We start from the raw sequence: 14,102 nt of genomic DNA on the forward strand, positions 1-14,102 counted from the left end.
TGTCAGAATGGCTAACATTAACAACTCAGGTAATGACAGATGTTGATGAGGATGCAGAGAAAGAGGATTCCTTTAGCATTGCTGGTGGGAATGCAAACTGGTGCAGCCACTCTGGAAAAGAGTATGGAGGTTCCTCAAAAAATTAAAAATAGAACTATCCTATGACCCAGCAATTTTACTGCTAAGTATTCATCCAAAGGATACAGGTATGCTGTTTTGAAGGGGCACATGCCCCCCATGTTTATAGCAGCACTATCAACAATAGCCAAAGTATGGAAAGAGCCCAAATGTCCATCGATGGATGAATGGATAAAGAAGATGTGGTGTATATATACAATGGAATATTGGCTGGCAATCAAAAAGAATGAAATCTTGCCATTTGCAACAACATGGATGGAACTGGAGGGTATTATGCTAAGTAAAATTAGTCAGAGAAAGACAAATATCATATGACTTCACTCATATCTGGAATTTAAGATACAAAATATGAACATAAGGGAAGGGAAGCAAAAATAATATAAAAATAGGGAGGGAGATAAAATATAGGGGACTGTTAAATATAGAGAACAAACTAAGGGTTGCTTGAGGGTTTGTGGGTGGGAATGTGGGCTAAATGGGCAGGGGAATTAAGGAGGACACTTGCTGGGATGAGCACTGGGTATTATATGTAGGGGATCATCACTGGATCCTACTCCTGAAATCATTATTGCACTATATAACACTATATATATGTATATGTATATACATATATATGTATACGCATATACATATATATACATATATATATACACGTACATATATATGTATGTATATATATATACACACTATATATAACTTGGATGTAAATTTAAAAATAAATAATTTTTTTAAAAAGAAAAAAGAAAGAAAATTAGGATGCCTAATTCTAATTTAAAATTAGAATGGCCATCCATGATCCAATTAACAGAAGATCCAGACAGAGAAAACAGAAAAGAAGAACAGGAAAGGAAATTGCTAAGGAAACAAAACAATTTTCCAAAACTGAAGGATGTGGATCTTTTTTTTTAAGTTTATTTTTATTTATTTTGAGAGAGAGAGATAGAGCAAGTAGGGGAAGGGCAGAGAGAGAGGGAGACAGAATCCCAAGAAGCTCCCCACTGCCAGCGCAGCGCCTAATGTGGGGCTCAAACCCGCAAACTGTGAGATCATGACCCAAGCTGAAGTCAAGAATCAGACATTTAACCGACTGAGCCACCCAAGCATGCCAGGACATGGGTCTTCTTGATGAAAAACCTATCGCTTTAAGTATCTTGCAATTTTGTCAATTATACCTCAATAAAGCTGGAGGAAAAAAAAGCTACATTATAAAAGACAGTAAACAAGGCCTCAAAATCCTGACAGATGTGAACAGAATGCTATATCCTGCAACACTATTAATTAATCAAGGTGGCATACAATAAAGACATTTTCAGACTGCCCAAGAATTCAAAAACATGCTTCTCATGCAAGGCTGTGCTTCAGAAAACCAAGATATAGACAGGAAAGACAAGGAATCTGCAAAATAATTGGCCCAAGACCTGAGAAGTCCCACACTGATTCCTGTGCTACAGGCCCAGAGGGCAAAGTCTCCAGGGTGGGCGAGGGGCCAGAGGAAGATGAAGGAAGATGGGGGTGAAGGAATGGAACCCACAGATTTTTTTCAACTGTTTTACATGCTTAAAAAATTATTGAAAGATGTTTGACAAATCTATTGAAGCATCTGGAAAACAAATCGTTAATGCACATATAGTAAACGAAGCAAACGAAAAGATGAGGCAATTGCCAACATCAAGATTAAAAAGTTACACAAGAGAGGAAATGCAATCGTCGCACATTACTTGCATCTGCAGCGAACAACTTATATGGTCATGATGCTGCAAATGCTAAGCAATGATTTCACCAAAACTGTGGGCACAACTAGAGTATGAGGGTGGAGACAGGAGCAGAATAAGCAGTGAGGGCAGAGACGGGGTGAGGAAGAAAGACAGCGAAAGCCTCATCCACAATGAATGAAAAATGTCTACAATTGGGAACAAGTACAGACAATCAGCATAAGCATATTCGTTAGAAATACTATAATACACCAAAAACTATAAAATACCTAGGAATAAACCTAACCAAAGAGGTGAAAAATCTATACACTGAAAACTAAAGAAAGCTGATGAAAGAAATTGAAGAAGACACAAAGAAATGGAAAAAAAATTCCATGCTCCTGGATAGGAAGAACAAATACAGTTAAAATGTCGATACTACCCAAAGCAATCTACATATTCAATGTGATCCCTATCAAAGTAACACCAGCATTCCTCACAGAGCTAGAACAAATAATCCTAAAATTTGTATGGAACCAGAAAAGACCACGAATAGTCAAAGCAATCTTGAAAAAGAAAACCAAAGCAGGAGGCATCACAATCCCAGACTTCAAGCTGTACTCATCAAGACAAATCATCAAGACAAAGCTGTAATCATCAAGACAGTATGGTACTGGCACAAGAACAGACACTCAGATCAATGGTACAGAATAGAGAATCCAAAAATGGACCCACAAACGTATGGGCAACTAATCTTTGACAAAGCAGGAAACAACATCCAATGGAATAGACAGTCTCTTCAGCAAGTGGTACTGGGAAAACTGGACAGCGACATGCAAAAGAATGAACCTGGACCACTTTCTTACACCATACACAAAAACAAACTCAAAGTGGATGAAAGACCTCAATGTAAGACAGGAAGCCATCAAAATCCTCAAGGAGAAAGCAGGCAAAAACCTCTTTGATCTTGGCCACAGCAATTTCTTACTCAGCACGTCTCCGGAGGCAAAGGAAACAAAAGCAAAGATGAACTACTGGGAACTCATCAAAATAAAAAGCTTCTGCACAGCGAAGGAAACAATCAGCAAAACTAATAGGCAACCAATGGAATGGGAGAAGATATTTGCAAATGACATATCAGATAAAGAGTTAGCGTCCAAAATCTATAGATAGCTTATCAAACTCAACACCCAAAAAACAAATAATCCAGTGAAGAAATGGGCAAAAGACATGAATAGACACTTCTCCAAAGAAGACATCCAGATGGCCAACCGACACATGAAAAATGCTCCACATCACTCATCATCAGGGAAATACAAATCGAAACCACAATGAGATACCACCTAACACCTGTCAGAATGGCTAACATTAACAACTCAGGCAACAACAGATGTTGGTGAGGATGTGGAGAAAGAGGATCTCTTTTGCATTGTCGGTGGGAATGCAAGCTGGTGCAGCCACTCTGGAAAACAGTATGGAGGTTCCTCAAAAAAACTAAAAATAGAACTACCCTACAACCCAGCAATTGCACTACTAGGCATTTATCCACGGGATACAGGTGTGCTGTTTCGAAGGGACACATGCACCCCCATGTTTATAGCAGCACTATCAACAATAGCCAAAGTATGGAAAGAGCTCAAATGTCCATCAATGGATGAATGGATAAAGAAAATGTGGTATATATATACAATGGAGTTTTACTCAGCAATCAAAAAGAATGAAATCTTGCTATTTGCAACTACGTGGATGGAACTGGATGGCATTATGCTAAGTGAAATTAGTCAGAGAAAGACAAAAATCATATGACTTCACTCATATGAGGACTTTAAGAGACAAAACACATGAACATAAGGGAAGGGAAGCAAAAATAACATAAAAACAGGGAGGGGGACAAAACAAAAGAGACTCATAAATATGGAGAACAAACTGAGGGTTGCTGGAGGGGTTGTGGGAGGAAGGAAGGGCTAAATGGGTAAGGGGCATTAAGGAATCTACTGAAATCATTGCTCACTATATACTAACTAATTTGGATGTAAATTTTAAAAAATAAAAAATAAAGTTAAATAAAAAAAAAAAAGAAATGCTATAATAAATAATGGGGCACCTGGGTGTTAGTGATTTGAGCTCAGGTTGTGATCTCATGGTTTGGGAGTTTTGAACCCCGCGTCTGGCTCTGTGCTGACAGCATGGATCCTACTTGGGATTCTCTCTCTCTTTCTCTCAAAATAAATAAATAAACTTTAAAAAAAAGAAACACTATAATAAATAGTACAAGCAGCAACTAAAAGAGCTTAACAGGATCACTTTCAGGGAGGGCTGGAACAAAGGGTGGGAGGAACGAGAAGTGACTTTTCCTTATTACTTCCTAGTCCTATTGTATTACGTTTACACGTGTATAAGTATTATAGTACTTTGATACAAGACTTAATGATAAAGTCAAAACTAATAAAACTAAACAAAGGGCTCAGAGCCAGTATAGACGTAAAGAAAGAGAATTTCCCAACAAATAGCAATATGGCCTGTGACACAAGAAAGTGACGTCCCTCAGTCACCTGGAGCCAAGCAGGACCAGCAGAGTAAGAACAACCAGAAAAAAGGGAACACAGGCGTGACAGAACAAAGCGCTTTCTAGACACGCCTGGCTCAGAGTTTTTACCAACCCCTTTGTGAGAAGGAAACTGGAGAGCACTAAAACCATATATTGTTTTTGTTTTCCGCACACCATTTCTTCCCACGGAGAGACGAATCTTTGGTTCTCTTCCCCAGCGTAGACGCAACCACTCTCAACAAATGTGCTCCTCGCCCTCAGCAAGTCCTGGGGTCAAGAGCCCTTTAGGCATGTCACAGAGAGACATCTGCACTGGCCCGAACCAAGGGACAAGTTCGAGGAAAGTTCCTCTGACAGAAAGCTAATGTATGAACTGTTTTAACCACGCAAACACACGTACAAACACATGCGTGTACACACACGCGCGCACACACACACAGTGTCTTATTGGGAGGGATCTCTTCTTTTTAACTGTTGTCCTCTGGCTTTTTTACTCAGTAGTTGCACAACATTTTAATTGAATGTCCACTTTCATCTTAACTAGGACGGGGAAGTGTAAATTGCATCGTGCGAGCTAAGCAAAAGGCCCAGAAGGTTCTCGTCCATGGCATGACTTCGAGCAACAGATTATGTTCCTGCCAAAACTGACTCCAAAAGCAATTTACCTATACTACAAGACTGCTCGGATATAAAAGGATCTTGCTGTATGAGAGACTTCTTACAGCTAAGGCTGTCTATGCCATGGCTGTCCAGCTACATCTTCATAAACATATATTCATTGTTGAAATAGCCCCCCCAGGCTTGAAGGTCTGCCATTTGTAGTCCATAAAATAAGCTGTGATATTTTTTTTAAAAAAAGTCTGTTTAAAAATAATGCAGTTACTTTAAAAAAAAAATCAAATTACGTTCAAAGAGTCGCGTGTGTAACCCAAAGGCAGTGGGGATTAAAGAATCAACTGGCAAGCCCAGCATGTGGGCCCATGCCGAGTCTCCAGCAAACCCGAGCTAGAAGGAAAATAGGTGGGAAGCTGGTACACACAGATGGAGGTACTTCTAAATAAACTGGGAGACGCCGAAGCATTTTTGTAACCCAAAGCCAAGCAGGCTTCTAAAATCCTTCCTTCCATATTTACAAAAAAGACCACGCTGCCATAGGCATCATCAAGGCAAGTTCACCGTAAAGAAGAGACCTGGTGGCTCTGATATTGCCGTGCCCCTGAGAAGCCATGTCAGTCACTTGTTGCCGGTGGCCGGCGCGAGGTCCAAGTGGAAAGCTCCCGGGCGACCCTGCCAAAGCCCGTACCTCATGTGCAGCAGCTCCAGACGGACCCACGTGCACGTGGACACAGGGACAGGAACCGCTCAGCCGTATCCGGTCAAGTGTTGTGGGATGAGGGAGCTATGCCGCTGGTTACGTAGTGGGGGTTCAACTGGTCAGCGACAGCATGGTGTTGTCGTCCACGCCACAGACCCTGACACTCGGTCTGGGCTCAAATCCCAACTCAGCCACCTTCTTGCTGTCTCTGCTTCTGTTTCCTCATCTATAAAATAAGGATGATACCTCCTTCATAGGATTTTCTGAAGGTTTCTCTTTTCTCTTTCTTTTTCTCTTTTTTTTTTAGAGAGAGAGAGAGAGAGAGAGAGAGCGAGCGAGCGTGAATGGGGAGAGGGACACAGGGGGAGAGAGAGTCTTAGGCAGGCTCCGTGCTCAGGACAGAGCCTGATGTGAGGCTCGATCCCACAACCCTGGGATTATGAACTGTGCCAAAATCAAGAGTTGGACACTGAACCAACCGAGCCACCCACTTAGAAGAGTGGCACACAGTAAATACTATGTGAGGATTGGCTATTAATATTATTCTCAGTTTCTATCTTTTTAATAATTTTTTAAAGTTTATTTTATTTATTTTGAGAGAGAGAGTGAGCACATGTGTATAAGAGTGGAAGAGAGGCAGAGACAGAGAGAGAGAGAGAGAGAGAATCCCAAGTAGGCTCTGTATGCTGTTAGCACAGAGCCCCATGTGGGACTCAATCTCACCAACCAAGAAATCAAGAGTCAGCTACTCAACCGACCGAGCAACCCAGGCACCCGCTCAGTTTCTATTTTTGTTACCATAAAGTCTGAGCTGAAATATGGCAGGATGATTAACAAAAGGGAACTGAATACGATGGAGGCAGCCAATCTTTGAAGCCAAGATAGTCATGTCCACGTTGGTGTGGCCCGATCAGCTGAACCTCTGGGTTCAAATCCCACCTCCCCCCATGTTTGCCACTGGAATAAAATAGAAATTACTCTAATTACTCCCAACCTGAAAAAGCGGTGTGAGGATTAAATGAAATTCCATCAGTGAAAGTAGCTGAAAGTGAAAGTAACACAGCAGGCACTTCCTGAACCGTATTTTACTTTCCATTCCCTTACAAAGTGGCAACATACCAGGCAGCAAGCTCCCTGGGGACTGAATTAGATCTAGCGTCTTGGTTCCTGCTGTTGTCACCAGTGCAGTAATAAATGGCTGCAGCGAATATGTGCTCAGTCAATGGCAGCTGAGTGAATGAAGAAATGAATGAAGGAACCTGTTAACCAATTATTGATTAATAAGCGAGCGAATACATTTGCAAAGGATGTGTTTCTACGATCATCCCAAAGCAATAGATACAGACGAAATTAATATAAGAGGTGTTGAGAGCAACTACAATAACTAATAGTTTTGGGTGTGCCTAGGTGGCTCAGTTGGTTAAGTGTCTGTCTCTTGGTTTCAGCTCAGGTCATGATCTCACAGGTTCATGGTCTTGAGCCCCATGTTGGGCTCCATGCTGACAGTGTGGAGCCTTCTTGGGATTCTCTCTCTCTCTGCCCCTCCCCGCTTGCATGCATGCACTTTCTCTCTTCCTCTCTAAATAAATAAATAAACACTTAAAAATAAATAAATGAAATACAATAGTTTGCGGATGTAGGAAATTATGAAAAGATTGGGAATAACCTAAATTCTCTATGATAATTGACACTTAATCCAAACACTCTGTAATAAAACATGGCAAGCCTTCATAAAGAATGAAAAAATTGAAAATGGAGGGAGATTACAGAGATGACAAGACACTATATTTTTATGTAAATTAGAGAATATGTTTCTAGTCCTGAACATGTTTGACGTCAGAGATGAGGGACTCCAACAGAAATGGAAGAGGCCACCACTGAACACACTGGCAGTGTAGAGACCACTGAAGTTACTTATCTTTCAGGTCAGACACTGACCTGAAGACACTCTATGGAGTAGAGTCTTCTATACAGAACTTGCAAGTGAGAGAATATTAGAAACCTGTCCTGAGAGAGGAGAGGAGATATTAGTGCGTTTGTTTCCCCTAGGGTGATACAAAGCTCATGGGATAAATACCATCTGGACAGCACAGGAATGCAAAGGTGCACAAAGAATTAAGAACTCAGGATCCATGGAATGACCTCAGGACGGAGCTGATCTTGGGGCGCCGGGTGTCTCAATCGATTAAGCGTCCGCCTCTTGATTTCAGCTCAAGTCATGCTCTCACGGTTCATGAGTTCAAGCCCCACGTTGGGCTCTGCACTAACAGTGGGGGAGCCTGCTTCGGATTCTCTGTCTCCCTCTCTCTCTGCCCCTCCCCCACTCTCTCTCTCTCTCAAAATAAATAAATAAATATTAAAAAAAAAGAACAGCGCTTATCCCATTACAAAAGGCTCTGAAATAAAACCCAAAGAGAAGTGTTAAAATGTTTTCAGACACTGAATCATCACTAAAATAAATAGACCCTTCCACAGTTTCTCTGAAGAGCACAATGTATATTCAGAGGTACACATTTCAATGTGCTTGCTACATTTTAATCTCAACTCCTTATACTGTACTTGGTTTGTACAAATAAAGGGAGATAGTTGGAGGGCAAAGTGATCTTAGGGGTTGGATGATCCAAGGAAAATCCCATGGGAAATAAAATTTATAGTGGTGATTCAAAGTTCTGGAAGGTTACTACAAGAAAAGGCAGTGCATCTATTTTCCAAGTGAGATGCCTTAGTGAGTAGCAACAAATGTCAAGGCGCGACCTCGGAGAGAGTGGTCTTAAGTAAGCGCAATGCTTGCACCATGTTTCCAGAAAAGTCCAGGTACCAAATGTGCCTGTGTATGTTCCAAACTTCCCCATTTCATAAAGCAACCAATTTTCAAATATTTTTGTTAAAGAGAACGAATTCTAAATGATAATGCCCAGTTTTTGATGTTTTTCTTTCCAATTAGCAGTCTATCGTTGTGTTTTTAAAAACATTCTCCCCTTCTAATTGTTTTTCATGATAAAGATCCCCCTACAAAATTTTAATATTGTCATCATCTTATGAGAAGAAAAATTCCATACGAAAATTGGAAGAAGAATCATGATTTCTCCCTTATTCTCTGAAAACAAAAAATAATCAAGAAGCGCTTTGTTTTGGTATCTTCTGGTCTTCTAAGCACAGGAGGGCTGGAAAATGGAATCGCTTAAATAACAACCCACATTGTTTCCCCTCACAAAACAGAATAATAGTGGGAACATTTTTGTGACTCCAAGGAAGCAAATGTTTCTAATTAGTGAACAAGATCAGCTGAGGTAGCTGCTCCGGGGCATCTGTGCCTCTCATTAGGGACACTCTCCTGTAGAGCAAAACAACAAAACCGCCGGAATTCTGTTTGTGAAGGGTGCCACCTACCGAAGAACAAGCAGTACTACAGCCAGCGTCAAGGGGGTGGGGGTGGGGAACGATGGGGGAGTCAGGAAAAAGCAGACAGTCCCGCCGTCTGGCGAGATTTCTTTGCCAAAAGGAGGCAAGAAGAGGGCATGGCACCGACTTAGCAGATACAGATACGGGTACGGGAGGGTCGGACTGGAAAGGCTTTGTCTGGAGAAGGTACTTACAGGGCCTTGCGGGGTCACTAGGGTTTAGCAAAGGGAACGAGCATGGGAAGTGGAACTGGTTTGGAGGCAGGCAGGGGGGTGAGGAAAGCTCAGAGGAGGACAGCGTCCCGTGAGGAGATGAGACCGGCTGTAGAAGAGTGTTTGCACTGGGAACTTGCAGGAATGAGACTTAATACCGAGGGCAATACCCCTGGAGGTATTATCAAGGCCTTGGCAAATGACTCTCAATTAAGAACAGGGGGTGGGGGGAGGGGGAGAGTTGGCACCTGGGTGGTTTAGGCTTAGGTCATGACCTCAAGGTTTATGAGTTCAAGTTCAAGCCCACACGGGGCTCACTGCTGTCAGCACCGAGCCAACTTCAGATCCTCTGTCCCTTCTCTCTCTGCCCCTCCCCACTTCCCTTCTCTCTCTCTCTCTCTCAAAAATAAATCAAACATTAAAAAAAAAAACACTGAGGTAATCATTTCACAGTATATACATGTATCAAATCAACATGCTCTATAACTTAAATTCACATATTGGTATTTGTCAATTACACCTCAATAAGGCTGGACAAATGCAAAATAAATAAATAAATAAAATTTAAAGAACCAATGGATTATGGAAACAGAACTCTGTGAGAAACTACCGTACAGATGGCAAACTCTTTGGAAATTCTCTCAAAGGCAATTATTGAGACTGAAGGTTGACATAATGTTCTGACAGGTAAAATAGTGATCCTAATAACATCCTGGGCCCCCCAGCATTAAGAGCTACAGCACCTGTGGCTACCCCCCTAGATCATCAATATTAGAGGCCCAACCCTGCCCCCAAGACACTGAAGCCTGGATTCTGCCCACACATGCACCTCCTTCTCTGCTCCCATAAAAGTAATGTTCTCACTTCTACTTCATTTTTTTGTTCTGAATATATTAATAGAGACCCGGCCATGTTCCGGGCGTGGGAACAAAGGTGAAGACAGATATGGTCCCTTTCCTCATGGCACTCACCATCTAGTGGAGCATGGAGACATTAATTACATAACTACACAAATGCTAGTATAAAAGTCACGAGTACTCTAAATTCAAGGCTGTGAGAGCCTAAACAGGGATAACTGAGCTAGTCCAAGGGTGGAGGAAGGTATGTAAGGGGATTCTTACCAAGGAAACAACATTTGGCCAATATGGCTGCAGAGGGTGTCCTTCCTGGGGGTAGGCAGGAGACGGTTTGGAGTCCTCAGGCCAGGTTCCACCTTTTAACAGCTCTTTTTCTCTGGACAAGTCACTTGAATTTCTTAGTCCTAGGCATGAAATGGGGAAACTAGTGGGAGTTAAATAATAAAATACACAGAATGTGCTCAGTGCAATGACTAGAACATAGTATGCCTACAATAAATGCTAGCTGATATTATTTTTGATATTATTAATCCTCTCTGCTTTTATGCTGGAGTGTGGACAGTGAGGCAGAAGAGGAAAAGGAAAGATTTGCATTTAAAGACTAGAATTGGCATATGCTATTTATATGTGATGTGTCACTGAACTTTTGGATTCCAGGTAGAACACAGGATTCATCATAACACAGAAGCAAATAAAAACTCATAATACTATTAGAACTCTTTCTTAGTCATCTGGCTGGAAATTGAACCATTATGTTTAACATCATTTACATGGGAAAATGTGTTCCAATCCAAACTGTATTAACCAAAAAATATTTTTGAATACAATGCATTTGTTATTGGCGACTGTCCATTCTTCCACACAGAATTCTATAGGTGAGAGCAGTATTTTACATAGGATGGAAAGCCCCTGAAACATGGGGTAATGCCTTTCCATGGCTGTTGGCTATTCCACTTAGAAATGACGATAGTGATACCATAGCCACAACCTCATCACACCTGGGAAATTGTCATGGAAATTACATGACTTACCAAGGGACAGGTAAATGCACCTGAGAGCTAATGTCTCTTAATCAGGTTCCTTTTGTACATTTCATTAAAGTGTTACCCCTAACTAAAGGGAATGTTGTCTCTCTTCTAAGCCCTCTATTATGTTCACAGAACCAGTGTATATCAGGCAGAAACAAAACAAGCAATTTGGTGAGTTTCTGATGACTCTGTCCATTTGAATAATTGGGTGATTCAGAGAGATATCTGGCTTAAATTTTTCAAGTTTTATTTGTGCTTATTATGAGGGGTGGGGTGCAAGGGGGTAGGGGTGGAAAAAGAGAAGGACAGAGAATCCCAAGCAGGCTCCACACTGCCAGCACAGAGCCTGATGTGGGGCTCAATCCCACAAACCGTGAGATCACGACCTGAGCCAAGATCAAGAGTCAGACACTTAACCAACTGAGGCACCCAGGTGCCCCTATCAGGCTTAATTTTTTTAAATAAACTTAAGTGAGTATTTGACCTAAATGGAATAGTAAAATGTTTTTAACTATGTTCAGAATGATTTACAAACATGTGAGAAAAACCTATGCACGTATAGAAAAGATGGAGAAAATGTATTAAAATGTATTAAAACTGGTTGGTTTTCTGTGAAGATGACACAGAGAAATGGAAAAACAGTCCAGGCTCATGGATCTCAAGAACAAATATTGTTAAAATGTCTACACTATCGAAAGCAATCTACACATTCAGTGCAATCCCTATCAAAACACCATCAGCCTTGGGGCGCCTGGGTGGCTTGGTCGTTTGAGCGTCCGACTTCAGCTCAGGTCACAATCTCGCGGTCCGTGAGTTCGAGCCCCGCGTCGGGCTCTGTGCTGACAGCTCAGAGCCTGGAGCCTGCTTCCAATTCTGTGTCTCCCTCTCTCTCTCTGCCCCTCCCCTGTTCATGCTCTGTCTCTCTCTGTCTCAAAAATAAATAAACGTTAAAAAAAAAATTAAAAAAAAAAAAAAAACCACCATCAGCCTTTTTCACAGAACTAGAACAATCCTAAAATTTGTATGGATCCACAAAAGACCCCCCGAATAGCCCAAGTAATCTTGAAAAAGAAAAGTGAAGCTGAAAGCATCACAATTCCAGACTTCAAAATGTATTACAAAGCTGTAGTCATCAAAACAGTAAGGTACTGGCACAAAAAGAAACAGATCAATGGAACAGAATTAAAAAACCCAGAAATCAACCCATATTTGTATGCTCAATTAATCTTCAACAAAGGAGGAATGAATATCCAATGGGAAAGGACAGTCTCTTTAACAAATGGTGCAGGAACAAGTGGACAGCTACATGCAAAAGAATGAAACTGGACCACTTTCTTACAGCACACACAAAAATAAATTCAAAATGTATTAAAGACCTAACTGTGAGACCTGAAACCATAAAAATCCTAGAAGACAACACAGGCAATAATTTCTCTGACACTGGCTGGAGCAACTTTCTAGATATGTCTCCTTAGGCAAGGGCACTGAAACCAAAAATAAACTGCTGGGACTTCATCAAAATGAAAAGGTCCTACACAGCAAAGGAAATAATCAACAAAACTAAAAGGCAACCTACTGAATGGGAGAAGAGATTTGCAAATGACATATCTGATAAAGGGTTAGTATCCAAAATACAGAAAAAACTGATACAATTCAACACCCAAAAAACAAGTACTGCAATTAAAAATGGGCAGAAGACATGAACAGACATATCTCCAAAGAAGACATCCAGAGGGCCAACAGACACATGAGAAGATGCTCAACATCACTCATCATCAGAGAAATACAAACCAAAACTACGATGTGGACCCTGCCCCTGCCTCAGTCGTGGAACTGTCTTCAACAGTCTCTGCAAATGGTTTCTGTGGCCTAGCGTCCCCTCCCCCATTCATGATTGTGCACTGAGGGCTGTGAGGGGTCACTGCCAGGGTTTCCACCAGCCCACAAACAGCCATCCCCTCCAGCGGCTTGTTCATGGCCACCCATGACTGTTACCAGTACTGCCTGAGTTCCATGTCCAGTAATGGTTCTTGGGGAGTACAGAGTGTACTGCCCCTCACCACCCCAGTCTCCCCATGGGTCACTGGTGGGCAAGCTTCTTTTTTGGGAAGTCCACTCTCCTATTCATGTCTACAGTGTTTGAGTCCCTAGAACCCTTGGAATCTCCTCAGGCCTTCAGCAACACAATCACCTGTGACTTGGTCCTAGAAGCCATGAAGAAGCAGCCTCGTGGCCAGCCTGGCAAAGCCAACACCGGGCCCCAATCCTGAATGGCCACCACCAGGATTCAAGAGGTGCTAAGCTCATCAGAGCCCCTCCTATAAACTCAGTAGGCTGCCACAAACAGAGACAATATCAAAACAGCAAAACACCAAAAAGGAAGTTGAGAGAATCCCACTCTACCATCCAAGTGGCACACAAGCCTTCCTGACACCCTGTAACTGTGTGCCTTGCACCCAGTAGAAAATAAACTCCAAGCAGCCAGTAAAAAAAAAGAGGGAGGGCACCTGGGTGGGTCAGTCAGTTAAGCACCTGACTCTTGGGCTCAGATCGTGATCTCACGGTTTGTGAATTCGAGCCCCACATTGGGCTCTGGGCTAATAGTGCAGAGTCTGCTTGGGATTCTCTCTTTCCTCTTCTTGCCCCACTCTCTCAATGTCAAAATAAATAAATAAAAGCCACCACCACCAACAACAACAACAAAAACTACATGCAATATCACCTCACAGTCAGAATGGCTAAAATCAACAACACAAGAAACCCATGTTGGTGAGGATGTGGAGAAAAACCCTCTGGCACTGTTGGTGGGAATGCAAACTGGTGCAGTCACTGTGGAAAACAGGATGGAGGTTCCTCACAAAATTAAAAATAGAACTACCCCACGACCCATCAATGGCACTACTAGGTATTT

At 41.9% G+C, this 14,102-nt stretch overlaps 1 pseudogene; it reads left to right on the top strand.

Annotated features, from left to right (window-relative positions):
* Positions 1 to 5,683: 5,683 nt before the first annotated feature.
* Positions 5,684 to 13,461, top strand: LOC122204548 (annotated as a pseudogene).
* Positions 13,462 to 14,102: the final 641 nt, after the last annotated feature.

Source organism: Panthera leo, chromosome D4, assembly GCF_018350215.1.
Source record: "Panthera leo isolate Ple1 chromosome D4, P.leo_Ple1_pat1.1, whole genome shotgun sequence".
NCBI lineage: Eukaryota > Metazoa > Chordata > Mammalia > Carnivora > Felidae > Panthera > Panthera leo.